Consider the following 27897-nt stretch of genomic DNA (forward strand, 5'->3'; position numbering starts at 1 on the left):
GGTGTCCTTATGTTGGAAACTCAAGTGGAAGGAAGATTTGGTTTGGTTTTATTCTCTTTTTTTTTTTTTTTTTTTTTTTTTTGAGACGGAGTCTTGCGCTGTGTCACCCAGGCTGGAGTGCAGTGGCGCGATCTCGGCTCACTGCAAGCTCCGCCTCCCAGGTTCACGCCATTCTCCTGCCTCAGCCTCCGAGTAGCTGGGACTACAGGCGCCCGCCACCATGCCCGGCTAGTTTTTTTGTATTTTTAGTAGAGACGGGGTTTCACCATGTTAGCCAGGATGGTCTTGATCTCCTGACCTCGTGATCCACCCGCCTCGGCCTCCCAAAGTGCTGGGATTACAGGCTTGAGCCACCGCGCCCGGCCAGTTTTATTCTCAAAGCCATTAAACACTAGTTCAGTATGTGAGATTATAGATTCTAAAAACCTCAGGTGGCTCTGCCTTACGTCTGTTCCTCCTCCATTTCTCTCAAGGGAAATGGCTAAGGCGGCACTGTCTCATGGCCCTCGTTTTTGGGGGTCACGGGGAAGGTAGCACCAGACATAGCCACTTTTGCCCTGAGGGCCTCCTGTGTGCTTCACATGACTGAGCACTCATTTGCAAGTGAGGGAGACAGAAGTCTAGGCCCAGGGATGGCTCCAGTTGGGGATCCAGCAGGAGAGCCTCCGCACATGAGGCTGGTTTACCAACATCTACTCCCTCAGGATGAGTGTGAGCCACAAGCAGCTGTGTATATAAGGAAACAAGCATTCCTGGAATTAATTTATAAATTTAATAAATCCCAAGATAATCCCAGCCAGTGTTTTTTCCTTATAATAATTTGATAAGGCGATTATAAAAAACACATAGAAGGAAGTGGAACCAGATGCATAAGAGGAAATGATGGAAGGACTTATGGTATCAGATACCAATATTTAAAAGTTTATATAATAATAAAGAGTATGATTGTGGTTCAAGGATAAAAACAGACTAAAGAAACTTATTCTTAGCCATCCTTTATTTTTATTTTTATTTATTTTTTGATGGAGCCTTGCTCTGTCGCCCAGGCTGGAGTGCATGGCGCGACCTCGGCTCACTGCAATCTCCGCCTCCTGGGTTCAAGTGATTTTCCTGCCTCAGCCTCCTGAGTAGCTGAGACTACAGGTGGGTGCCACCACACCTGGCTAATTTTTGTATTTTTACTAGAGACAGGGTTTCACTGTGTTAGCCAGAATGGTCTTGATCTCCTGACCTCGTGATCTGCCCGCCTGGGCCTCCCAAAGTGCTGAGATTATAGGCGTGAGCCACCATGCCCAGCGCCAGTCATCCTTTATTTTAAAAATGTTTATTTTATGCTTCATGTGGATAAACTCTTCTGTGAGCACTGAGGGTCACTAACACTGCTACAGATGTTGGCCATCAAGCACAGTGGAGAGAGAAAACATATTCAGCCCTTGTTTTTGGCTTTCAGTAAAGTCTGATGTTTTCATGATATGGCCTATTTTTATTTCTCCAGCCACATCTTTTGCAGACTTTAAGCTTCTAAGAGAACTTCAAAGAGAACTCTAAAATGTATATAACATTTGCAATTAAAAGGATAAAAAATGATTTACTATGCATACAGAAACCGAAAATGTGGTGTAGTTATTTGATACCAAATAATAGAGGCCAGGCGCAGTGGCTCATGCCTGTAATCCCAACACTTTGGGAGGCCGAGGTGGGCAGATCACCCGAGGTTGGGAGTTCAAGACCACCCTGGCCAACATGGTGAAATCCCATCTCTAGTAAAAATACAAATATTAGCTGGGTGTGGTGGTGCATGCCTGTAATCCCAACTACTTGGGAGACTGAGGCAGGAGAATCGCTTAAACCTGGGAGACAGAGGTTGCAGTGAGCCGAGATCGTGTGAGTGAGACTCTCGTCTCAAAAAATAAAAAAAGATTTTAAGGCAAAGAGCTGTTATTTAGTATAAGATACAATTTCAAGGCAAAAATCATTACTAGTGGTAAACACATTCAGTTCTAATTATATTCAGTTCATTGGTAAAATTTTCCAAATTTGTATGTACCTAATAATATAGTCTCAAATATTATCAATATTAGAAATGAATAGGATTCAAAAGACTAAGGCTATTAGAAGTAACTTTATACATGCGAAATTTTGGTAAAATTGACAAATCCATAGAAAAATTCAACTTGCAATAATCAAAAACCCCTGAAGTGTCTTAAAACTGTTAAAAAGGAATTGAACCTCCAAATTAAAATATTTTCATTATGTAATCTCCAGGCCCAGATAGCTTCACTACTAAATTCTACCAATCACTTAATAAAGTGTCACGATTCCAGAGAATACAGGAGTAAGCCTACTCAGCTTATTTTGTGACACCAGCAATAGTCTTGATACTAAAATTCAACAAGGACATTAGAAAAATGAAAATTATATAATTATTCTTGTGTTTCAAAAATGAAGGAAAAATCAGCTGGGTGTGATGGCTTATGCCTGTAATCTCAACACTTTGGGAGGCTGAGGTGGGAGGATTGCTTAAGTTCAGGAGTTTGAGACTAGCCTCGGCCAATGTGGCAAGACATCGTCTCCACAAAACAAAATTAGCCAAGTGTGGTGGCATGCGCCTGTAGTGCCAGCTACATGAGAGGCTGAGGTAGGAGGATCGCTTAAGGCAGCAGTGAGCCGTGATCACGCCACTGCACTCAGCCTGGGTGACAAAGAGTGAGACCACGCCTCCCCATAAGGGTAGCCCCCACACAACAGGAGTGTGGTCCTCCCTGACCCTTGCCTGGCCAGGCTCTTCCCAAGGCTGAGGCCCCTAGTGGCATAAGGGTCTCCAAAGAGCCTGGGGCCACAGGCTTTTCTCTGGGGGCCACAGGAGCTCAGGGTCTGGCCAGCCTGTCCCCAGCCCAGGGCAGACCATCAGTTGTTTGGTGGTTACTGCAATGGGATTCAGTCTCAAACCTCCCCAGAGACCCTGATGTCAGGGCCCCTGGTTCCCACAGTACTGCTTTGGGCAAGAATGCTGGGCCCCCATCCCTTCAACATCTGTCCTGGCTACCTCCAAGGCCATGGGCAGACTGGCCTTGCAACCCCATTGGGGCCCATCATCAACCTGTGCCCAGCCTTCTGAAGACCCACAGGAAGAGCTCAAGACACCTCCCTTCACAGTGGCCCGTGTCCTATCCCTGTCAGTTTCACTGACCTGCGTGGTCTGGAAGGAGCTAGGACAGCAGCCTGCCCTGCAAGCTGCCTGGAAGCCCGGGATGGCCCCTCAGCCAGCTGGAACCACCGTCCACTGGGAAGATGGCTACTTGGAGGCCTCTGGAGGGAAGGGGGTGTGTGGCATCCTCATAGCTCTGGCTAGCCAGCAGGATGTCTTGTGTCCTCATGCTGACCTCCTGTGGGACAGAGCCCCCTAACACGGCACAAGGTCCAGCCCCAGAGGCATCTGATCTGGCCTCAACCCGAGCCTGGGGCCCCCAGCAGCCAAGGTGATCACCAAAGGGACTGAGCCACTTGTGGCTCTGACCAGTACTGAAATCTAGCCCAAGGCAGGGCGAGCCCTCTCAGAGCAGTGCCTGGCTACTTGGGACCTGTGCAAACCCCAAAAGACCAAGTCGGTGACCTTAGGGGGCCCAAATAGCAACCAGTCACCTTGGCAATGAGGCTGCAGGAGTAGGCATACAAGGAGGCAGGGATGGCCAGGCTCCAGGACCTGAGTGGTCACCTGGTCACCCATGAGAAAGAGCCCTGAGGCCAAGTGTGGTGCTGGGCCCTCCTGCTCCAGGTGGTAGGACTGGAGGAAACTGGGCAGGCCTGGGCCCAGGAGACTGGGTCCCTCTATCTGCCATCCTTGGCAGGTCATGGTCCCCAAAACTCATGAAATGTGGCCTTACTCAAAGCAAGGAGGCTCCAAGGTGGGGACCAGAGTCCTCAGTCTGGGTTCACCATTCAAGCTTCCCTCCCGAGGACAAGGGATGCTACCTTGGCCTCATGCCCACCCATACCCCCACATATTGGTTAAAAGACGATAAATTGTTTATCATTATGACTCACCTGTTCTTGGGGCACCCAGAGTTGTCTGCAAGAAGCATCAGACACCCTGGAGCAGGTGGGAGAAGACGGTGGCACAGCCCATGCTGCCCGACCCGCCTCCCCCTTGCAAAAGCTATAGTAGGGCCTGGGGTCATACGGAGCCAAGGTTCCCATATACTTCGTGTAAGGCCATCAGGAGGCCTCAGGAAATCTGAGCGGGGAGGTCAAAATTCTCTGATCGCCCACTCAAATGTCCTAATCCCACATCTCAGGGTCTTATTCTTTCCCTATCTGGGCCTGACTTCAAAATTGCCATCGACCACAAGGCTGCTTCCCTCCCGCAAGCCAAACCAACCACCTACAACCATGCTTCTGCCACGATGAACAAAAGAGGTTATACTAGAACCTAAGGGACAAGGGGGTCCCAAATTGGATGATCTCTGGGAAACCCGTGGGGCAGTTACAGTTCTTACTAGGGTCAGATTATGGTATCTCCTTCAAGCCATCCCCGCCTTCGGTGCCTGCCCCGATCTCCACCAGTGGCAGGTACCCGCCCTACACAGGGATCTGGCGATCACGGAATCAGGTTCCCCTGAAAGACAATCACCCTTTTCCATTAACTGTGGTTTGGGCTCCAAAAAATAACCACCACAGCCTGGCTCTGTTGGATGTGGATGCTCAAATCTCCCTAATCCCAGGAAGCACTCATGCTTTCAAGGGACCCTTCAAGGACGTGACAGGCTTGGAAGGAAGATTAATAAGCCTTTTAACTATTAAAGTTAGTCCCTAGGGCTAGGCATGGTGGCTGACGCCTGTAATCCCAACACTTTGGGAGGCTGAGGTGGGTGAATCACCTGAGGTCAGGAGTTTGAGACCAGCCTGGCCAACGTGGCAAAACCTTGTCTCTACTAAAAATACAAAAATTAGCCAGGTGTGGTGGTGTGTGCCTGTAATCCCAGCTACTCGGAAGGCTGAGGCAGGAGAATTGCTTGAACCCGGGAGGCAGAGGTTGCAGTGAGCTGAAGTTGTGCCACTGCACTCCAGCCTGGGCGACAGAGCAAGACTCTGTCTCTAAATAAATAAATAAAGTTAGTTCCATTTTGCTAAAAAAATACTTCTGTTCTTGTTCCCATTATTGAATGGACCTCTTCAGTCAGCAGCAACAAGCCTAAGGCTTTTACACTGTTGGTGGGTGGGTTCCCTGTGGGAACCGGTTAGCCTTCCTCTATGCAGTTGAGGTGGCAGATACATCACTGTGCTGGCTAAGACAAGACACTGAAGGGTGCCAGCCTGTCAGGACTGACTTGGGTAAGAAGAAGTGCTGATTCCTACCATCTCACCTTTCAGTTCCTTTAAGCCTGTGCTTAAAGCTGTTACTGATGACTGGACTTACTATAGACGATACAAAGCTACACAATGCTGTTCTCTTCATTAAAGCATCTCTACCACATATTGTCACCTTAATGGATGATATTTAAAACAACATGGGCAAATGGTTTAGAGTTACTGCACAGAATTGGCTAACATGTTTTATTCACTAAAACTTTTTCATGACAGCAAACCACAATCTGACTTAACCTTTGAGAGTCAACAGCACAGCTTTACCTGACTGCCTGCACTGCAGTGAAAGGCCTTTACTTACACCTGGACTTTGCTAAGAGGACCTAGATGCTTGCCCCACACTTCCCCCAAGAAACTTAGCTTTGGCATCATATCAGTGACATCCTCCTCACTGGTCCTGACCAAGACTTTGTTTCACAGGTCATCACAGCTGTGAGCAAGCACCCCACTGACAGGGGATGGACAGTTGCCCCACATAAGGTACAAGACCCCTCCTGACCTGTTAAAGTGTTGGGCTACACCTAGAACTCAGGGAGGTAAACTATTGCCAATTTGGCAAAAGACAATCTCCTGGAAGCTCTCTAACCGCCCACATCAGTAAAGGGATTCAACCAACAATGGGATTCTGGCACCAATACATCCCTTCCTCCCATATTTCTTCATATCCAGTCACCCACAACTTTTCTGCTTTTTAGTTATCAAAACTGAAGCCCTTACTAGGGCAGAGCCAATTTACCCTATGAACCGAGATTCCTGTTATGCCCTGGGTAATGGAAAAAGCTCACTATAAAATTGGATCAGCAACAGAAACCTCCTTACTACAGTGGAAATGGTATTTACAGAATCCACCCACATTTAGTCCTACTGGAGTGTCACATTCCATGAGAAAATAGCCACACACCCTGCCACTGAGGTCAACTTGCCAAAACACTGAAAATGCCTCTGCCTCCTGCTCAGTGGGGAGTGGAGGGAGGATGGTCAGCAACCTCAAAACAAGAAAACCAATAGCCTCTCATTACTGATGAGTCAGCACAGGGCATACGGAACTCAGACCAAGGACAGCTATACCCTTTAACCCCATTCAGACACTCATTCCATATGTGCACTACTCCTAGCAATAGATATGCCATTTTCCCAAGGTTTATATCTTCACAAACTCCTGGTTCATGGCTAATGAGCTAACTACTTGGTTGGGACTTGGGCAATATCAGAGCTGGAAAATACAAGACCAAGATATTCAGGGTAAAAAGATGTAGGGAAAATAATCATTATGAGACAGTACAGGAAAAAGACTTGGTCTTTGTAGACTGAGGCTCACGGGGCTCCCATGTCCGGGCATATTACCTCCCCTACCTTCTTGCCTCCTTAACAAGCTGACCCAAGTCACACAGCAGAAGGGAAGCCTCTCCTAACTTAGCTGGTCAGGCTGAATTCTTAACCATAAATAGAAGAAACTGACTGTCACCTTAAGTGATGTCTCCCAAGGTTGCTAAAAGCCGGACTGTAGCATTCCTGATAAGAACCTGACCATATTCCAAGGTTACTAAAACAAAACTCTGGCATTCTCTATGAGAACTGAACCAGATCCAGTTGGCTGAAGACAAGATGGACTCCAGCACTGACCTTTCACTGAGTTTTCCTCATACTCTCAATGTAATATGAAAATCTCTGCCCACATTGGGGCTTATCTGCCATTTTCTAATTATGCAGTGTATGTTAGGGCATGATGCCCCACTGTACAGGCACAAAGAAAACTTTGCCTAAACAGGCTTCTGACAGAGCAGGAGCATCACCATCTTGGACAAGCACCACCATTTTAAAATTCCCCTTGTTCAGAAACCGCCTAAATCCAAAGGGCATCAGCTAAGGTCAGCATGACCATAAACCACAAATGACATCTCCAACCAGAAACATTCCAACCCCTAAGATAAACCCCTCCCCAACCAGAGACATGCCAGCCCCGAGATAACCTCCCCCACGACCGGAGACATTCCAAACCCACAATAAACAACTCCACACAGAAACATTCCAAGCCTGTGATAAGCTCTCTTGCCCCCAAACACTGAAATCCTCTTAGTCTGTAAGAGAGAGTGCTCCTGACTGAAATCAGCCAGAAGTCCCTCTCATGTTCATTCTCCAAAATAAACCTGCCTTTGACTGCTGAGCCATTTTTTGTTTCTTTCCTCTTTTTTTTTTTAAACTCCTACAGCTTCTACGTCATTCCTTTCTCTGCCTCACCTTCCTTAAAATGACAAGAGCTGAGCCTTTTTGGCTGTAGCACTGGAGTCCTTTTCCTGGGCACTGCTCCCTTGCTTTGATTGAGCTGAAGACCATTAAACCTTGCCTGAGAAAAATTACTGTTTGGCCTGGTGTTAATTCATATTTACTCAGGAGCCAAGATGCTGCACTAACACTTACACTGGCTCCCATTCTGCCTACCTTGGTGCACCGTACCTTGGCTCATACCAGACAAGACATGGAAGAGGCATGACACAACACCAAAGTTGGTGAACTAACCATAGCATACCGGCAGGTAAGCCTCTTGAAGGAGGCAGAGTCCTAGAGTTTTGGGATGAGCTACCCTTCCCCTCTTCCAGTGGGCATGCAAGAGGAGAGGTCAGGGCATTTGGGCATCATGGGGTTCCAAAAAGGAATTATTATTTTTTATTTGTCTTTGAGATGGAGTCTTGTAGTGTCGCCAGGCTGAACTGCAGTGGTGCAATATGGGCTCACTGTAACATCTGCCTCCTGGGTTCAAGCAATTCTTGTGCCTCAGCCTGCCAAGTAGCTGGGACTACAGGCACATGCCACCACTCTGGCTAATTTTAGTAGTTTTAGTAGAGACAAGGTTTTCACCATGTTGGCCAGGCTGGTCTCAAACTGCTGACCTCAAGTGATCCACCTGCCTCTGCCTCCCAAAGTGCTGGGATTACAGGCGTGAGCCACCGCGCCTGGTCAAAAGGAATTATTAACAGAGGAGTCAACGCAGCAGAGAGACATTTATGCAAGATTATTAGGGACTGTACCTTGCTAGAAATTTAGATACTGGGCCCACTGCCTGGGAGGAGAAATTCACAGGAAAGCCATTATCAGAACTGGCAAATCAACTTCAAAAGGCCTCCCCCTACAGTGACAGGAGCCAATGAATATGCTAATGGTTATCTACACAGGCCATCCATTTGCTTACCCATGTGAGGCAGGAACCTCTGCTAATGTTACAATGGTTAACAAAACAGCTTTTACAACCTTTGGGTGTGCCACAAGTTACACAGTCAGATCAACACTCTCCTTGTACTACAAAGCAAATGCAACAATGGGTATTACAAAGTAACATAACAAAATAACAGTAGTGGGTATCACAGAAAGATAAAATGAGCTTTTAAAACAGGGGCTACTGAAACAATGTAGATGACAATGGTGACCTGAGTCATCAAAATGCTGCCTCTAGCCAGAGATGGTGGCTCACGCCTGTAATACCAGCGCTTTGGGAGGCCAAGGTGGGTGGATTGCTTGAGCTCATGAGTTTGAGACCAGCTTGGGCAACATGGTGAAACCTCATCTCTACTAAATATACAAAAATTAGGCATGGTGGCATGAGTCCTAGTTACTCAGGAGGCTTAGATGGGAGGATGGCTTCAGCCTAAGACGCAGAGGTTGCAGTGACCTGAGATTGCACCACTGCACTCCAGCCTGGGTGACAGAGCGCAATCTTGTCTCAAAAAGCAAAAACACACAAAAAAACCCAAGATGCTGTCCCAAGTCCTAATTACATTGCATGAACTCTGTACCCCCTAGGGCATAACTACACAATATTTAAATTCACAACAAATGAGGGATCACATTTAAATTTGCATCAACAGACAGGCTGCGACCTCTGCCCATGACCACACTGGCCACAACATAATTACAGTTTTCAGGGACACAGAAGCACTGATAGGGCTGCACACAGCCAAGAAACCCCTCGACACTTTTACCTTCCCCTTCTCCCTCATAGAAAATCCACAGCCTAACCACATCCCCCTTGATCCTGCTGCCCACATACGTATAATACATATGTGTGTGTATACACATGTATATATGTATCTATTCATGATGTGTGTGTGTTTGTGTGTGTGTGTGTAAAGGAGAGGCTGGGCCAGGCATAGTGGCTCACGCCTGTAATCCCAGCACTTTGGGAGGCTGAGGTGGGCAGATCACGAGGTCAGGAGATTGAGACCACCCTGGCTAATGCAGTGAAACCCCTTCTCTACTAAAAATACAAAAAATTAGCCAGCCGTGGTGGCACGTGCCTGTAATCCCAGTTACTCGGGAGGCTGAGGCAGGAGAATCACTCGAACCCAGGAGGCAGAGGTGCAGTGAGCTGAGATTGTGCCACTGCACTCCAGCCTGGGCTACAAAGCAACACTCTGTCTCAAAAAAAAAAAAAAAAAAAAAAAGAGGCCACTAAGAATATTTTGTACTTGAATTACCAGTATCTTTAAACATCAGGGTGGTAGATATGTCATGGCTAAGTAGGAATATACAGGCCTCTAGTCACCTTGGTGTGTGCATTCTGATTGTTAGATTTTTTTTTTCTCTAGGATGCTGCAAACACATTTCAAAGTACAATCATGGAGTTATGGTATCAAATAACTTAAAATTGAAAGGGCCTGTGGACATTATCTAGTCTGACTCTCATATTATAGCCTCAGAAAAAAATGAATGCCCATGAATGGAAACGGATTTGCCTAGCGATCCTGGAAAGAGCTGGAAACAGAACTTGAGCCCAATATACAGTACTAAAAATATTAATGGAAACAACAGTCATCACAATAAGAGCTAGTACCATTTTAGGGGTGGCTGCAATATGCCCTATATATATGTTATCTTATTTAATCCTTAAAAACAATATTTTAATGTAGGTATTATTATCCTCATCTTGAATTTAAAAAAAGTTTTTAAGTCTAGGAACGTACAACTAATACATGGGAAAACTTACATTTAAATTGAGTTTTCTTGTAGATACAAAATTCCGTGTATTTCCCACTATTATTTTCACCTTAAACATTTATTATTTATTCATGCTATTAAAATTGTAGAAAATAATTGAAAATGATATCAATGAGAAGAGAACAGGATTAAGGCAAATATAATATGTATTTCATGATCAGTATCTGAAAGATCTCTAAAATAGCTAAGCTTTATTCTTGCCTCAAGGAGAATCTGTAAGAAAATAACGCGTGCACCGCATATTAACACCTCAAGTTGTAAAGGAATAGAATCAGCTGGGGAAAAAATCAGTGCATTATTCTCTCTTTTGTAGGAGGTTCTGTTGATTATTTCAGAGACGGCCCATTTGTGTCCTCAATTCTCTAGTCTTTTTTTCTGTTTTGGCTTGTCCCAGTAGCTGCTTCTACTGCTTTCTTGGGTCACAGAGAGATACAGGAGACCCAGGTGTGTTCTGGATGTACTGGACGTTTTAGATGAACTCCTTCCCTATGGTGGCACAGCATCAGTCACCAGAATGGTTTTTGAGGAAAATAGCCAGTTGTCTTGTGAAGCTTTACCAAAAATTTCTTCAGGGCTGCTTTTTCTCTATCAATCTCCCTGATCCGGATATCTAAAGCCTTCTGGAGGCTTTGGATCTGAATCCTGGCTCTCCTTTCCTCTCCAAGGTTGTTCATGAGGGCCCTCCGCATGTATAGGGGATCTCCTCCTTTGAAGGTGCTCTTGTTCATGACGAAGCCCATGCCACCTATGTTCACACTTTGGTGGAGGATGTTCAAGACAGGACAGTGAGGCTGCCTGTAAATGTCTCTGGAAAATGATTCTCCTGTGGTTTGGAATATTAGAACCACAGCACCGTGGGAACAGAATCTTGGAGCTGAGTGGCATCAGAGATCCACGTAGCCCAAAACCCTTACATTTACTAATCAGAAGAAGGTTTTAAGCTTGCAGATGTTCTTAGTGTAAAAATATAGATGAGTGCACTGACAGACCAGATGGCCATAAGGATGCTTACTGCCATCCCAGGCTTCTACTTAGGCTGAAAGGTAAGTGCCTTTGGGTCCTCATAAATCAGGACCAGAATGTTTATGGAGAGAAAAAATTAGAAAGTTGATTCAATAATTTTGTTTAGTTTTAGATGCAATTCTTTATTCCTTTAAGTGTATGCACACTTGAAGTTGCTAAATAATTAAGATTGTGCCATTTGTCTAGGTTTAGGGTTAAACTTAAATTAGATAACTTTTTCATGAGGTATTTAGTTGTCATATAAGAAAGAACAGGGAACAGAAAAATATACATGTTATCTATTCTTTTGCTCAAAAAGGAAACAAGAAATCTAAATGAAAAACCAGTGAGATTAGAGAGACAGGAAGAGGCAAGGTAGATAGGATGGGGGAATGGGAGTAGAAAAGGAGGAACAGGAAGAGGGATACCTTTTTGAGTGTACCCTTTACCTGTTCTTATATTCAGAAACATGCTAATTTTTCACGTGCTCAAAAATAATTAAACAAGGAGTGGGAGGGATGCTACCCTAAACTACTTTATGTGTATTCTAAGATTGTGCAAAGAAGTAAATACAATATGGATAATGAGGGTCAGGTTCTCTCTGTTGGAGAAGGAGCTATAAATAAGAAAGGAAGAAGGTTAAACTATACCTGTGGTGTTGAATTGGAATTGAAGACATCAGTATAAATTTATGATTCTACGAATCAATATGAATCTGTAGTTACGTGAATCCATTATTACATGAACCAGTAGGAATGAATGGTTCTATGAATCAGTCTGAATTCTGGTGAAGAATGGCCCACTAGACCTTCTGGCCTGCAAAGGTACCTTAGAGACTTGGGACTTTGTGAGTCTTCCTCACATAAAATGAGCCCCATTTATTCCCAGCTTCAAAATTATTTCTGAAAAATGCAGAAGACAGGTTTTATGTCCTCTCTTTGGGTTTTATCTCTGACTTTCACCTAAGTCTTGATTATGTTATTTTATTCCTTTAAAATTCATCATGAGCAGACACATGTCAAATTCTTCCTGCTGTCTTTAATCAGGAGCAGAAAATCAGAGCAGTGTGTCCTTCATGTTTAGGAAGGGGCATTTGTCTTCTGACAGGATAATTTTACTAGTTTTCAACTTTCAACTATAGCCTTTGGAAAGCATTAAAAGACTAAGTAAAATATTCATATTCATGTCACTAACTAGAAATGAATGTACTTACTGAGAGCCCAATCAGGCCCACACACTTAGAAGTGACATCTAAAGGGACCTTTCCAGACAGGACACTCTGGCAGAGATGACCCAGCTGGCAGGAGGTGTGGAAATGAATGTTTGGACAGAAAAGACTTGGGCAAGATAACACCTTCAAATCGCCGAAAGGCTGGCCTGTGGAAAAGGAAGCAGACACTGTGCCCTGACCGCAGAACCAGGATCCGCCGACGGAAACAGCAGGTTACTGCTCAGGGCCAGGAGGAATTTCCCCAACTTCTACAGCTGTCCACTGATAAAATCATTGTCACTGGTGATGTTCAAACTGAAACAGAAAGATCATCACAGGGGTGTGTACAAAGCAAGAAGCTAGATGGGTGTCACCTCCTTTGGAAATATCCTTCACCAACCTGACACAGATGTGAACTACGCCCTGAGGTTGGCTCCTCTGAGACACCCCGAGCATTGCCCAGCTTTGGAGGATGTTTGAACAGTGGCCATGGCCTGGGAAGATCTGGGCTGCTCTCCCACAGGCTGTCATGTCTAAAGTTTGCTGGTTTTCATGCAGGTGAGTGTCATACATATATGCAGAAGCCATAAACTTGAACATACAGCAATAAAAACTACGCAAAGTAAAATAAAAACAAAAGACTGAAAAATAAAGAACAGATAAGTGACCTTGAAGTGGGAAAACTTCAAGCAGCCTAAATACAAATACCTGTAGTCCCTGAAGAAGAGGAGAGTGGAAGAGAAAAATTATTTGATGCAATAATGGCCATAATTTTAAAAAATTGGATGAAAACTATACACTCACAGATCCAAAGAATTCAGTGCAACAGAAGAACAAGAAACAAGAAGAAAATGAAACCAAAGCATATCATAATCAAATTTTCACTAGTAGTGATAAAATAGCCAGAGAAGTAATATTACATATAAAGGAGCAATAAGAATAACAGAAGAGGCTGGGCATGGTGGCTCACCCCTGTAATCCCAGCACTTTGGGAGACCAAGGTGGGCGGATCACGAGGTCAGGAGTTTGAGACTAGCCTGACAAACATGGTGAAACCCCATCTCTACTAAAAATACAAAAATTAGCCAGGCATGGTGGTGCGCGCCTTTAATCCCAGCTACTCAAGAGGCTGAGGCAGGAGAATTGCTTGAACCCAGTAGGCGGAGGTTGCAGTGAGGCGAGATCGCGCCACTGCACTCCAGCCTGAGTGACAGAGCAAGACTCCATCTCAAAAAAAAAAAAAAAAAAAAAAAAAGAATAACAAATTTCTCCTAAGAAACAAACTAGGAAAAAACAAAAGTACCATCTTTATAGTATTAAAATACAAAACAAAACAAACTGTCAACCTAGAATTATGTCCTCAACAAAAAATAATTTTAGAAATGAAAGATAGGGATAATCACTTTTTTTCAGAAAGGAAAAATCTGAATGAATTAATCACCAGCACATGTGCCCTATAAGAAATGTTACAAGAAGTCCTTCAGGCAGAAGGAAAAGGATGCCATATGGATATATGCATCTTCACAAAGCAATAAAGAACACTAGAGCCAGGTACAGTGGCTCACGCCTGTAATCCCAGCACTTTGGGAGGCTGAGGCAGGCGGATAACGAGGTCAAGAGATCGAGACCATCCTGGCCAACATGGTGAAACCCTGTCTCTACTAAAAAAAATACAAAATTTAGCTGGGTGTGGTGGTGTGCACCTGTAGTCTCAGCTACTCTGGAGGCTGAGGCAGGAGAAACCCTTGAACCTGGGAGGCGGAGGTTGCAGTGAGCCGAGATCATGCTACTTCACTCCAACCTGGTGACACAGCAAGACTCCATTTCAAAAAAAAAAAAAAAAAAGCACTAGAAATAGTAAGTATGTGGGTAAATATAAATGATAAATGTTTTCTTATTTTAAAATTCTCTTTGGAAGACTTTCTAAAGCATAGTAATAATACATTGTGGGGTTTATGACATCTGTAGAAGTAACATGTATTATACTAATAGCACAAAGGCCAATAGAGTAGAAATGGAACTATCCTATTGTAAAGTCCTTATACTATCACATGAAGTAGTGTAATATTACAGAAAGTTAGTGATGAAGAAGTATAAACAAACCTAGGGCAACCACTACAAACAATAAAAAAGACAGTTACAGGTAATAAGCCAACAAAAGAGATAAAAATAAAACTATAACAACTACTCATTCCAGAAAGGAGGAGGAAGCTGAGAACCCTGCATAGAGTTGCCCAGCCCCTGGCCCTGAACAGGTCCTAAGGGAGGGTGAGTGAAGGAACTATGGGCAACACACTCCTGCCATGGGCTTCCGGGATCCTACAGCCACAAGAGATGCCATGGGCCCACAGTGGGGTCATGCCTGGGGAACTGCCAGAGAGTAGCCAGAGGCAGAGCTCACGCCTGCGTGGAGCCCAGAAGGTTTTGTGTGTAGGGCAGCTGCAGCAAAACACAATCACAGGTGCCCATCCTCCAAGGCACTCCATCCTGCTCTGAGTGGCTCCAGCCCCTGCTCACTGCCGGGCCCAGGAGAGAGCAGGGCTGTCTTTCCTGTGGGACCAGGGTGCATCTGATCTCCCCCTACTGCCCCTGCCCCCTGCTCAGCATCTACTGGCCCCTCCCAAAGCCTTTGCCTAGCTGCTCCTGCAAGAGCATGCACAAAACACAGCCTCCACTGCCTTGCCTGGGAACACTTTGGCTCCCCCAGCACAGCCAATGCTCAACCTCAACAGGACACAGCTGCAGGCCCAGTCCCAAACCCCCAGGGTGTGAGAATATAGCTCAGGAGTCAAATTGAGCTGAGATCTGTGACTGGAGCTCAAGCAAGAGAGGAGTCTCCACTCTCAGAACACTGAGAAGAGTGAGGCACAGGTTCATGGGCCAGTGTGGGAGCTAGGCCTGCCTCCCCCTGCAACACTGGTCTAAAAAGGATGTAGCTTATTTGCCAGCTGCAGCCTCTGCCCAAGGGTGTCCCAAAGCCCAGAGCACCTAACAACCCAAAGATCTAGTGCAGAAGGCCTGGGACAAAACTAGCTGGCTAGGCCAGCTACCAGGGCAGATACTAGGAGACCCAATCTGCATAACACAAGCTGGGTGGTTCCCACAACCATCTGCTGGGCAAAAACTCTGGGCCACAGGTGCCACACCAGCTGCACACTCACAGCAACACCACCCTCCCCAGGGATCCTCCACCCTTGACCCAGTGCATCCACAGACACCTGCAGACATAACCCACAGTCTGCTCGGACTCTGCCAAGCACAGAGGATCAGTGGCCCCTTGGGGAGCTGCAGGTCTCCTGGAGACCTAACCCCTTCAGCTCAGGCTGCCCCTAAGGGAGGCAGGAGCACAGCCTGCCAGAGCCCCCCTTGGGGCTGAGGAAACATGGGGGCAGTGCCAGTGATTGGAGGGGCTTCCCTAAAGCCTGGGAATGCACTTAGTGAGGGTGTCATCTCTCACTGTCCCCTCCTCAGTCTGCCCCGCACAACAGTACTGCTGCAAACATGCTAAAATACAAAGGAGGCAGGTGGCTGAGAGCCTATCTGCTGACCCTTACACTTTAGCACCATCTACTGGATCATGGCTTTAATTCCACCACCAAACGAAAATGCTTTCAGCGCACATCACCGGTGAAAGCCAATGCAGGTATCTAGCCACAAATAAAGATCCTGTATGAAGACTTGGCCCTCTGAAAGCACCCAGAAACTAAACCTATCGACCATGCTCAACATACGCCACAGTCAAACCTTCAATGGAAATAAAGATATAAAAACAAAAAGCCACATCCAATGACAGCAATTTCAAAAAGATAAAGGAACATCAGCCCTCTCAGATGAGAATCAGTACAAAACGTTGGCAATTCAAAAAGTCAGAGTGTCTCTTTATCTCCAAAAGATCACACTAGCTCCCCAGATTGAAATGGCTGAGAATTCAGAATCTAGGTGGCAAGGACGCTAAACAAGTTTCAGGAAAAGTTTAAAACCCAATCCAAGGAAGCCAGTAAAATAATCTAAAAGTTAAAAGCCAACAACCATTTTAAGAAAGAACCAAACTAAACTTACGGAATTGAAAATTTCACCACAGGAATTTCATAATACAGTTGTAAGCATCAACAACAAAACAGACCAGAGTGAGGAAAGACTCTCAGAGCTTGAAGACCAGACCTTCCAATCAACCCAATCTGGCAAAAATAAAGAGAAAAGAATTTTAAAAATGAACAATACTTCTGAGAAATAGGGATTATGTGAAGAAACCAGACCCATGACTCATTGGCATTCCTGAGAGAGAAGGAAAGAGAGTAAGCAACTTGGAACACATAGTTGAGGACACAGCCCATAAAATCACCTCAATCTCACTAGAGAGGTCAACATACAAATTCAAGAAATTCAGATAACCCCTATGAGATGCTATAGAAGATGGCTAACCCCAAGACATATAGTCATCAGATTCTCCAAGGTCAACAGGAAAGAAAGAAATCTTAAGGGAAGCTAGAGAAAAGGGTCAGGTCACTTACAAAGGGAGCCCCATCAGGCTAATAGTGGATTTCTCAGAAGAAATTTTACAAGTCAGAAGAGACTAGAGGCCTACTTTCAGCATCCTTAAAGAAATTCTGACTAAGAATTTCATACCACACCAAACTAAGCTTCATAAGCAAACAAGAAATAAAATTCTTTCCAGACAAGCAAATGTTAAAGGAATTCATTACCACTACACCAGCTCTACAAGAGGTCCTTAAGGGAGTTCTAAACATGGAAACAAGAGAACGGTACCTGTTACCACAAAAACATTTAAGTACATAGCCTACACGATCCTATAATGCAACTATATAACTTAGTCTACAAATCAACCAGCTAACAACATGACAACAGGATCAAAACCTCACATGTCAATATTAACCTAAATGTAAACGGTCTAAATGTGCCACTTAAAAGGCAAAGAGTGGCAAGTCAGATTAAAAAAAAAAAAAAAAAGGACCCAACCATCTGCTGTATTCACATGTAATGGCACATGTAATGTGTAATGACAACCAGAGGCTCAAAGTAAAGGGATGGAGAATGATCTATTATGCAAGTGGAAAACAAAAAAGAGCAGGAGTTGCTATTATTCTATCAGATAAAACAGACTTAACACTAACAATAGTCAAAAAGGACACAGCAGGGCATTACATAAGGATAAAGGGTTCAATTCAACAAGAATGAATATATATGCACCCAACATTGGAGTACCCAGATTCATAAAACAAGTACTTCTAGATCTATAAAAAGACTTAGAGCCAAATCAAGAACACAACCCTATTTATGATAGCCACAAAAAGAGTAGAAATACATCTAACTGAGGAGGTGAAAGATCTCTACATGGAGAATTACAAGACACTGCTGAAAGAAATCAGATGAGGCAAACAAATGGAAAAACATTCCATGCTCATGGATAGGAAGAATCAATATTGTGAAAATGGCCATACTACCCAAAGTAATGTATAGATTCAATGCTATTCCCATTAAACTACCCATTGACATTCTTCACAGAATTAGAAAAACTATTTTAAAACTAATACGGAACCAAAAAAGAGCCCATATAGCCAAGACAATCCTAAGCAAAAAGAACAAAGCTGGAAATATCATGCTACCCTACTTCAAATCATACTACAAGGCTACAGTAACCAAAACAGCATGGTACTGGTACAAAAATAGACACATAGACCAATGGAACTCAATGGAATAGAGAACTTAAAAATAAGACTGCACATCTACAACCATCTGATCTTTGACAAACCTGACAAAAACAAGCAACGAGGAAAGGATTCCCTATTTAATAAATAGTGCTGGGAGAACTGGCTGCCCATATGTAGAAAACTGAAGCTGGACCCCTTTCTTACATCATATATCAAAATTAACTTAAGATGGATTAAGTACTTAAATGTAAGACCTCAAACTATAAAAATCCTAGAAGAAACCTAGGAAATACCTTTCCTGACATCCACCTTGGCAAAGAATTTATGGGTAAATCCTCAAAAGCAATTGCAACAAGAACAGAAATTGACGAGTGTAACGTAATTAAACTATAGAGCTTCTGCAAAGTAAGAGGAACTATCAACAGAGTAAACAGACAACCTACAGAATGGGAGAAATATTTGCAAACTATGCATCCAGCAAAGGCCAAATATCCAGAATCTATGAGGAACTTAAATCAAAAAGCAAAAAACGAATAACCCCATCAAAAACTAGGCAAAGGACATGAACAGACCCTTTTCCAGAAAGAAAGACATTCAAGCAGCCAACAAATATATGAAAGAATGTGAATCATCACTAATCATCAGAGAATTCCAAATCAAAACTACAACGAGATACTATCTCACAATAGTCAGAATGGCTATTACTAAAAAGTCCAAAAACAACAGATGCTGGCAAGGCTGTGGGGAAAGGGAGTGCTTATATGCTACTGGCGAGAATGTAAATTAGTTCAGCCACTGTGGAGAGCAGTTTGGAGATTTTTCAAGGAAGTAAGAGTTGAACTACCATTTGACGCAGCCATCCCATTACTGGATCTATACCCAAAGGAAAACAAACTATTCTACCAAAAAGACACATGCATACCTATCTTCATTGCAGCATTATTCACAATAGCAAAGACATGGAATCAACCCAGGTGGCCATCAACAGTGGACTGGATGAAGAAAATGTGATACATATACACCATGAAATACTATGCAGCCATAAAAAAGAATGAAACTGTGTCCTTTGCAGCAACATGGAAGCAGCTGGAGGCCATTACCTTAAGTGAACTAATGCAGAAACAGAAAACCAAATACCACATTTTCATTTACAAGTGGGAGTGAAACATTAGGTACACATGGACGAAAAGGTAGGAACAATAGACACTGGGGAACACGAGATGAGGTATAGAGAGGAGAACAAAGGCTGAAACACTAACTGCTGGATACTATGCTCACTTCCTGGGTAATAGAGTCAATCATACTCTAAACCTCAGCATCACACTATATACTTTTGGAACAAACCTGCATATGTACATCCTGAATCTAAAATAAAAGTTGGAAAAAAAAAACACTACTCATTCCAAAAGCAGGCAGACAAAGACAGAAATGGGAATGAACAGAAGATGAGACAAACAGGAAGCAAATTATTAGAATGGTCGAATTAAGCTCAGTTCTGACAATGATATCAAATGTGAATGGCCCATCTAAACAGTCCCATTAAAAGGTAGATACTGTTAAATTAGATAAAGAATCAAGATCCATCTCTGCTTCTTACAAGAAAAACACTTTAAATATAAAGATGCAAAGAGGTAAAAGTAAAAACATGGAAAATGATATACCATGGTAACACTGAGCAAAAGGAGCTACAGCAGCTAAATCAATAACAAAGTAGATATCAGAGAAAAGACAATTACCAGGGTTACAGGAGTCATTTCATAATGATAAGGGGGTCAACTAATAAAAAGTTTATAACAATTACATATATTTGTGTACCTAATAATTTCAAAATACATGAAGCAAAAACATGTAGGATTGGAAGAAAAAAATTTAAAAATCCAAAGTTATAGTGGGGAGATTTCAATACCTTTTTCTCAATAACTGATAAAATAAAAATAGACAGAAAAACAGTGACAATATAGAAGACTGAAACAACATTATCGGCTGGGCGCAGTGACTCACACCTATAATCCCAGCACTTTGGGAGGCCGAGGCAGGTGGATCACCTGAGCTCAGAAGATTGAGACCATCCAGGGCAACATGGTGAAACCCCATCTCTACCAAAATACAAAAAAATTAGCCAGGTGTGGTGGCGTGCACCTGTAGTTCCAGCTACTTGGGAGACTGAGGCAGAAGAATTGCTTGAGCCTTGGAGGCAGAGGTTGCAGTGAGCCAAGATGGTGCCACAGAACTCCAGCTTGGGCTACGGCTACGGAGTGAGACTCCGCCTCTCTCTCTCTCTCTCTCTCTCTCTCTCTATATATATATATATATATAGGCCATTTACATTTGATATTTTTGATATAACTGAGCTTAATTCTACCATTCTAATAATTTGCTTCCTGTTACCATATGCCATTGAAACATAACGTTATCAATGTGTGTGTGTATATATATAGTATCAATGTACATATGTGTGTGTATATATGTATCAATGTGTATATAGTTTATATATAAAAAGTATATATATAAATTTGCTATAATTAATATTAATACTCCACCCAATAACATATGTTCCTTTAAAATGCACTAATAAGATTTCCAAGATAGACTATATTCTTGGCCATAAAACAAGTCTTGATTAATTTTAAGAATATTTAAATCATATATAGTAGACCACTGTGAAATCAAAGTAAGAATCAATAACATTAGTATCTCTAGAATATCTCCAAATACTTGGATATCAAACAGCACACTTCTAATTAAACCATGAACCAAAGAAATCAAAGGGGAAATTAGAAAGTTTTTTTTTTTTTTTTTTTTTTTTTTTTGAGATAGAGTCTCACTCTGTCACCCAGGCTGGAGTGCAGTGGCAGGATCTCAGCTCACTGCAACCTCTGCCTACCGGGTTCACGCAATTCTCCTGCCTCAGCCTCCAGAGTAGCTGGGACTACAGGTACCGCCACCACGCCTGGCTAATTTTTGTATTTTTAGTTGAGACGAGGTTTCACCAGGTTGGCTAGGATGGTCTCGATCTCCTGACCTCGTGATTCACCTGCCTTGGCCTCCCAAAGTGCTGGGATTACAGTGACAATGAAAACACAATGTATCAAAATTTGTGGAGTGCAGACAAAAGGTCTGTATCAGAAAAGAAAGCTCTCAAATCAGTGACTTCAGCTTCCCGCCTTAAAATACTAGAAAAAGATAAAAATGGATTAAGGACTTAAATGTAAGACCTGAAACTGCAAAACTCCTGAGAAAAAAGTAAGGAAAAAGCTTCATGAAATTAAGACTTGGCAATGATTTAATGGATTTGACACAAAAAGCAGAGGTAACAAAAGCAAAAACAAACAAGTGAGACTATATAAAACCAAAAAGCTTCTGCACAGCAAAGGAAATAATCAACAGAGTGAAAAGGCAACCTACAGAACAGGAGAAAATACTTACAAACCGTATATCCAATAAGGGGCTAATTTCTAAAATATATAAGGAACTGCTATAACTCAATAGTGAAAACTCAAATAACTCAATTAAGAATAAGCAAAGAACTTGAACAGATATTTTGCCAAAGAAGACATAAATGGCCGAGTGTCTGAAAAAGTGTTCAAAATCATTAATCATGAGGGAAATGCAAATAAAAACCACAATGAGATATCATCTTTGTATTAGTCCATTTCCATACTGCTACGCAGAAATACCTGAGACTGGGTAATTTATAAAGAAAAAGAAGTTTAATGGACTCACAGTTCCACATGACTGGGGAGGCCTCACAATCATGGTGGAAGGCGAAGGAGGAGAAAGGCATGTCTTACATGGCAGCAGGCAAGAGAGTGTGTGCAGGGAACTGCCCTATATAAAACCATCAGATCTCATGAGATTGATTCACTATCATGAGAACAGCATGGGAAAAACCACCCCCAATGATTCCATTACCTCCCACAAGGTCCCTTCCACAACATGTGGAGGTTCTGGGAGTTACAAATCAAGATGAGATTTGGGTGAGGACACAGCCAAACCATATCAATCTCATACTTGTTAGGATGATTATTATATATTAAAAAAAAGATAAAAGTGAGGTTGTGAAGAAATTGGAACTCTTGTACGCTATTAGTGGGAATGTAAAATGGTACAGCCATGATGGAAAACTGTGGAGATTCTTCAAAAACTTAAAAATAGAATTGCTATGTGATGCAGCAATTGCACTCCTGGTTATATATTCAAAGGAATTAAAATCATGATCTGTAAGAGATATCTATACACCCATGTTCACTGCAACACTATTCACAATAACTAAGATACACAAACAACCCAAATATCCACTGATACATGAATGGAAAAAGAAAATGTAGTATATATATGAAATGGAATACTATTCAGCCTTTAAAAAAAAGAGAAAATTCTACCATTTGTGACAATATGGATGGACATGGAAAACATTATGCTAAATGAATTAAGTCAGTCACAGAGAGACAAATACTGCATGATTCCACTTAAATGAGGTATCTAAAATAGTCAAACTCATAGAAGTAAAAACAGAATAGTGGTTGCTAGGGGACAGGGGAGGGGGAAATGGGGAGTTGCTGAATGGGTATATAAGGCTACAGTTAGACAAGATGAGTAAATTCTAGAAATCTGTTGTACAACATAGTGCCTACAGTTAACAATACGGTATTATGCACTTAAAATTTTAAGATCTCATGTTAAGTGTTCTTACCACATACATACAAATAAAACAACAATAAACAAAAACAAAAGGACACAAGAAAACTTTTGTAGGGACAGTATCATGAGAAAATGCATATGTTCAAACTCATTAAATTGTACACATTAAATATGTATAGTTTTTAATATATCAAGATATCTCAGCAAAGCTGTTAAAAACATTAAGCTGACACACACAATAAGCAAAACAAATTAGAAGAGAATATGAAAGTTAAACCCAAAATAAGCAGAAGGGAAAGACAAAGATTAGTAACCATGAAATAGAAAAGAGAAAAAATATAAAGACAATAAATGATTTAAGAATGGTTCTTTGAGATTAATAAAGTCATAGACTCTACATATATTCAAAGGATATAATAAGAGAATATTAACAACTTCATGTTAATATATTCAACAACTTAGATGAAATTCCTTGAAATAGATAAATTACCAAAGGGCACTCAAGAATAAATATGTCTATTAAAAATTAAACATAGTTAAAAACATACTCACAAAGAAAACCCTAAACATATATGGCTTCACTGTCAAATAGCACTATATATTTAAGGAGTAAATAATGTTGATTATGTACAAACTCTTCTAGAAAATTGAAGAGGAAGAGACATTTTCCAATTTATTCTATAAAGCCAGTGTCTTAGTCCATTCAGGCTGCTATCACAAAATAACTTAGACTGAGTAATCTATAAACACAAGAAAGTTATTGCTCACACTTTTGGAGTAAGGATAGACCAAGATCAATGTGCCAGCAGATTCAGCATCTGTCAATTCCTCATCGATGGCACCTGCTATGTGTCCTCACATGGTGGAAGAGGTGAATGAACTCCCTTGTGTCTCTTTTATAAGAGCACTAATCCCATCCATGAGGTCTCCACCCTAATGACCTAATCATCTCCTAAAATTCCCACCTCTTAATACTATTGCATTGGTGGTTAGGTTTCAACGCAGTGAATTTTGGGGGGAAACAAACATTCAGACCACAGCAGCCAGCATTACTCTGAAACCAAAACAAGGCATAGACATTGCAGAAAAATAAAACTACAGATGATAATCCCCACCATGCACACAGACACAAGAATTATCCAGTTAATAAAAACGAAGCTAAATGAATCTCACAATATATAAAACAGTTGATACATGATGACTAAATGGGGTTTATCCCAGAAACACAAGGTTGCTTTAATTTTGAAAATCAATTAATATAATGTGCCATATTAACAGAATAAAGATGAAAAATTCTATGACCATGTCCACAGATGCAGAAAAAGCATTTTACAGAATCCAATCTTCATTCCTGATTAAAAACTCTCTGGAAACTATGAATTGAAGGAAATTTCCTCAGCCTGATAAAGTATACTGACCAAAAACCTACAACTAACATCGTATTAGTGGTAAAATGCTCTTCTTCTAACATCAGGACACAGCAAAAATGACCACCCTTTCATTTCTATTCAACAATGTATTAGAGATTCTAGCCATTCTAGCCAATAAAAATAAGAAATAGAAAGTGATCTTATTTAAATGGGAGAAGTAAAACTCTTTAATTTGAAGATTACATGATGTTTTACTTTTATGCAGAAAATTCTATAGATTCAACAACAAACTACTACAACTAATAACTGAGTTTGGGAAGATCACAAGACCTAAGGTCACAAAAATCAACTGCATTTGTATACATTAGCCAAAAAATTGAATTTAAAAATGTTTAGTTCCCATTTATAAGGTACCAACAACATATAAAATACTAAGATATAAAGGTAATTAAGTATATGCAGGAGATATATGCTGAAACTACAAAACAGTGATGAAAGGAACTAAAGAAGACCTAAATAAATGGAGACACATTGTGTTCATGGGTCAAAGACTCAATATTTTTAAGATATCAATTCTCCCCAAATTGATCTACAGATTCAAAACAATCTCAGTAAATCTTTTAGAAGGATTTTTTGTATGTATTGACAAGATGATTCTAAAATTTATATAAGGAAAGAAGGTAACCTAGAATAGTCAAAACAACTTGAAAAAGCCAGTGTTTAGCGCCCCTGCCATATCCATTCTTTGGCCAAATTATTTTCTTTTTTTTCGTTTTTTGAGACAGAGTCTCACTTTGTCACCCAGGCTGGAGTGCAGTGATGCAATCTCGGCTCACTGCAACCTCCGCCTCCCAGGTTCAAGCGATTCTCCTGCCTCAGCCTCTCAAGTATCTGGGACTACAGGCTCATGCCACCACACCCAGCTAACTTTTGTATTTTTTTAGTAGAGACAGGGTTTCACCATATTGGCCAGGTTTGTCTTGAACTCCTGACCTCAAGTGATCCACCTGCCTCAGTCTCCCAAAGTGCTGGGATTACACGTGTGAGCCACCGCACCCTGCCCCAAATTATTTTCAATATAACTTTGGTCATATATAAAATTTCCTTATGATTGTGATTCTGTTCCTTAGCTTGTATTCTCGTCTTATACAACCAATATCTTTGCTATATTATCACCTATCAAAATTATTATAAATTTAAAACACGTCCTCTCTGTCCTAAATTTTGCCTTATGTCCTTAAATATTTGCCTAATGTTTTGCCCTCTTATCTTTCATATAAAATTTAAGGTATTTTTGGAATTTCCATAAAAATCATCATTATTTTGATTGAAATTGTATTGCATATATGATCATATTTGAGAACCGAAATCTTTGTCATTGTCTTCCCATCCATGATCATATATCATAACTTTATTCAGTTTTTCTTTAATACCTCTGACTAGTGTTATATATTTTGAACAGTCTAAATTTATCATGCCATGTGTATAATAGATTGATCATGTGTTTGTTATTCTAAGTATCTTTTTAAAAATCTACTTAATATAACTTTTTGCTGGTATATAAAAATGCAACTGATTATTCCTGGTATGTTTTCCTCTGACTGCTTTTAAGATCCTCATTGTCTTTAGTCCTCCCCATCTTATTAAGATAGGTACTTTTTTTTTTTTTTTTTTTTTGAGATTGAGTCTTGCTTTGTCACCCAGCCTGGGGTGCGGTGGCGTGATCTTGGCTCACTGAAACCTCCGCCTCCCAGGTTCAAGTGATTCTCCTGCCTCAGCTGCCTGAGTAGCTGGGATTACAGGTGTGTACCACCATGCCTGGCTAATTTTTGTATTTTTAGTAGAGACAGGGTTTCACCATGTTGGCCAGGCTGGTCTCGAGCTCCTGATCTCAAGTAATCAGCCCGCCTTGGCCTCCCAAAGTGTGAGATTATGGGCGTGAGCCACCATGCCCGGCCTAAGACGTGTACTTTTTATTTCACGTTTTTAATATTTTTTTGTGCCCGATGTTCTTATATTATTACACTCTGAAACACTGTCAGTCTTCATCTCACACCTAGAGTTGTTCTGTTTTCCTAGGCTCTTCATTTTTTCCCTCAAAGCCTCTCCTTTTCCTTTGCTAGCTATCATTTATACAATGTCCAGAGTGAGATTTTTAAAATGCAATTCAGATCATATCATGCCCCTGCTTAAAAGCCTGGGAAGGATTTCCTTTGCATGGAGGGTTCTTAACAAATCTTTATAGTAGCTGACGAGGCCCAGCCAATGTCTACAGCCTTTCTTTGGCATCCTTTGTTCTGTGATTTAGTCCCACCGACCTCCTTCAAATTCTTTCCAAAAAAGTTCCTGTCAGGCCATTCATTCTCTGGTCTGTTTGGGCTACTGCTCCTCACTCACTGTACCTGCCTCATTTGTCTTTATTTTTCACATTGGAGCTAAAGCGTAACTTTCTTAGATGACTTTCTCCATGGAACCCACAATTATAATTCATTGTCTTTGTTAAACCTCACATAACACCCTGTTTTTCCTTTACAGAACCTATTGCATATCGTGATTATATGTAGATTTGGGATTACTAATTTGTTTCTTTCTCCTTCCTTACCACAAACCTCGTAAAGACAACAATTAGCCTTTTAAGGCCAGGCATAATGGCTCATGCCCGTAATCCCAGCACTCTGGGAGGCCAATGTGGGAGGATCACTTGAGGGCCAGGAGTTTGAGCCCACCCTGGGCAACACAGCAAGACTCTGTCTCTACAAAAAATAAAATAACACTAACTCTTTCGTCTGGATTTCAGTATCTAGCTTGGTACCATGCTAGGCATTAAAAAATTTTATAAGAAATAAAGCACAAATATAATATTTCAAGTGAGCCTCAGATGGGACATAACTTGCCTGAGGTCACTCAGCAAGCAAGTGCTGCAGCCACCACTGTCAGTCTACAAGAGGAGAATGCAAATGTGTCTGTCACTCACCTCAAGGGCAGGTGTGCACACCACATCTGGGAGGTGCTGTGATCATGCTTCATAAACATTAAAAGTGGCAAGGGGAAATGTTATAAAATAAATGCAATAAACCTAATCATCCTAAGAATGATAGGCCTGTACATCCATGAGATCCAAGAAAGGCTCATTCAATTAGCCAGACTTTGTAAAGTGGAATTAAATCTCTAACTGCAACTAGAGTATATCTGGCTCACATTTTTGTTGGGGTCCTGGATTCCTAATACAGCTTTTTAAGGCAATAAAACACTTAATTCTCTTGTGTTATGTTCCATAGCATAATTGTAAATGTTCTTTGAAAAATATACAAATGTAAAAATTAAAAATAATCTCAGACAAAGAAAATATTCAGACAATTTTAATTTTTCCATGAATCTGTTAATTGAGTAGTTTTGGAAAACAGAGAATTTTTACCTTCTCTGAATGTCAATGCCTCAAAAAAAAAAAAAACAGAATGCCATTAGAAGGTGAAAATCCTTTGCCCTAATTGATAAACTGGATGATCTTTCAAATTGGACAGGACTCAGGACTCTCAGCAGAGTTCTGACTTGGGCACTTTCATTATCTCAGAGCAAGTAGGGGCCATCACTTCTGAGATTGAAAACACAGTGACACACTCCAGAGCCATTCATGTATTCAAATCCAAATCCC

At 41.7% G+C, this 27897-nt stretch overlaps 1 protein-coding gene and 2 long non-coding RNA genes across 7 annotated transcripts in view; 2 read left to right on the forward strand and 1 right to left on the reverse strand.

The window, feature by feature from the left end:
- The window catches only part of LOC105498787 (double homeobox protein 1-like), a 112966-nt gene that overhangs the window by 54465 nt on the left and 30604 nt on the right, over positions 1–27897 (reverse strand). The gene's annotated exons all lie outside the window — the stretch shown is intronic.
- Positions 193–7718, forward strand: LOC139358090 (uncharacterized). The gene is made up of 2 exons (XR_011612352.1): positions 193–5844; positions 7574–7718. It is a non-coding gene; the product is annotated as an uncharacterized lncRNA (long non-coding RNA).
- LOC105498789 (uncharacterized) overlaps positions 11062–27897 on the forward strand; it is a 34307-nt gene continuing 17471 nt past the window's right edge. The window contains exon 1 of the long non-coding RNA XR_011612350.1: positions 11062–11396. This is a non-coding gene — a long non-coding RNA (uncharacterized lncRNA). The remainder of the gene's footprint in view (positions 11397–27897) is intronic.

This window comes from Macaca nemestrina, chromosome 14 (genome assembly GCF_043159975.1).
Source record: "Macaca nemestrina isolate mMacNem1 chromosome 14, mMacNem.hap1, whole genome shotgun sequence".
Classification (NCBI taxonomy): Eukaryota; Metazoa; Chordata; class Mammalia; order Primates; family Cercopithecidae; genus Macaca; species Macaca nemestrina.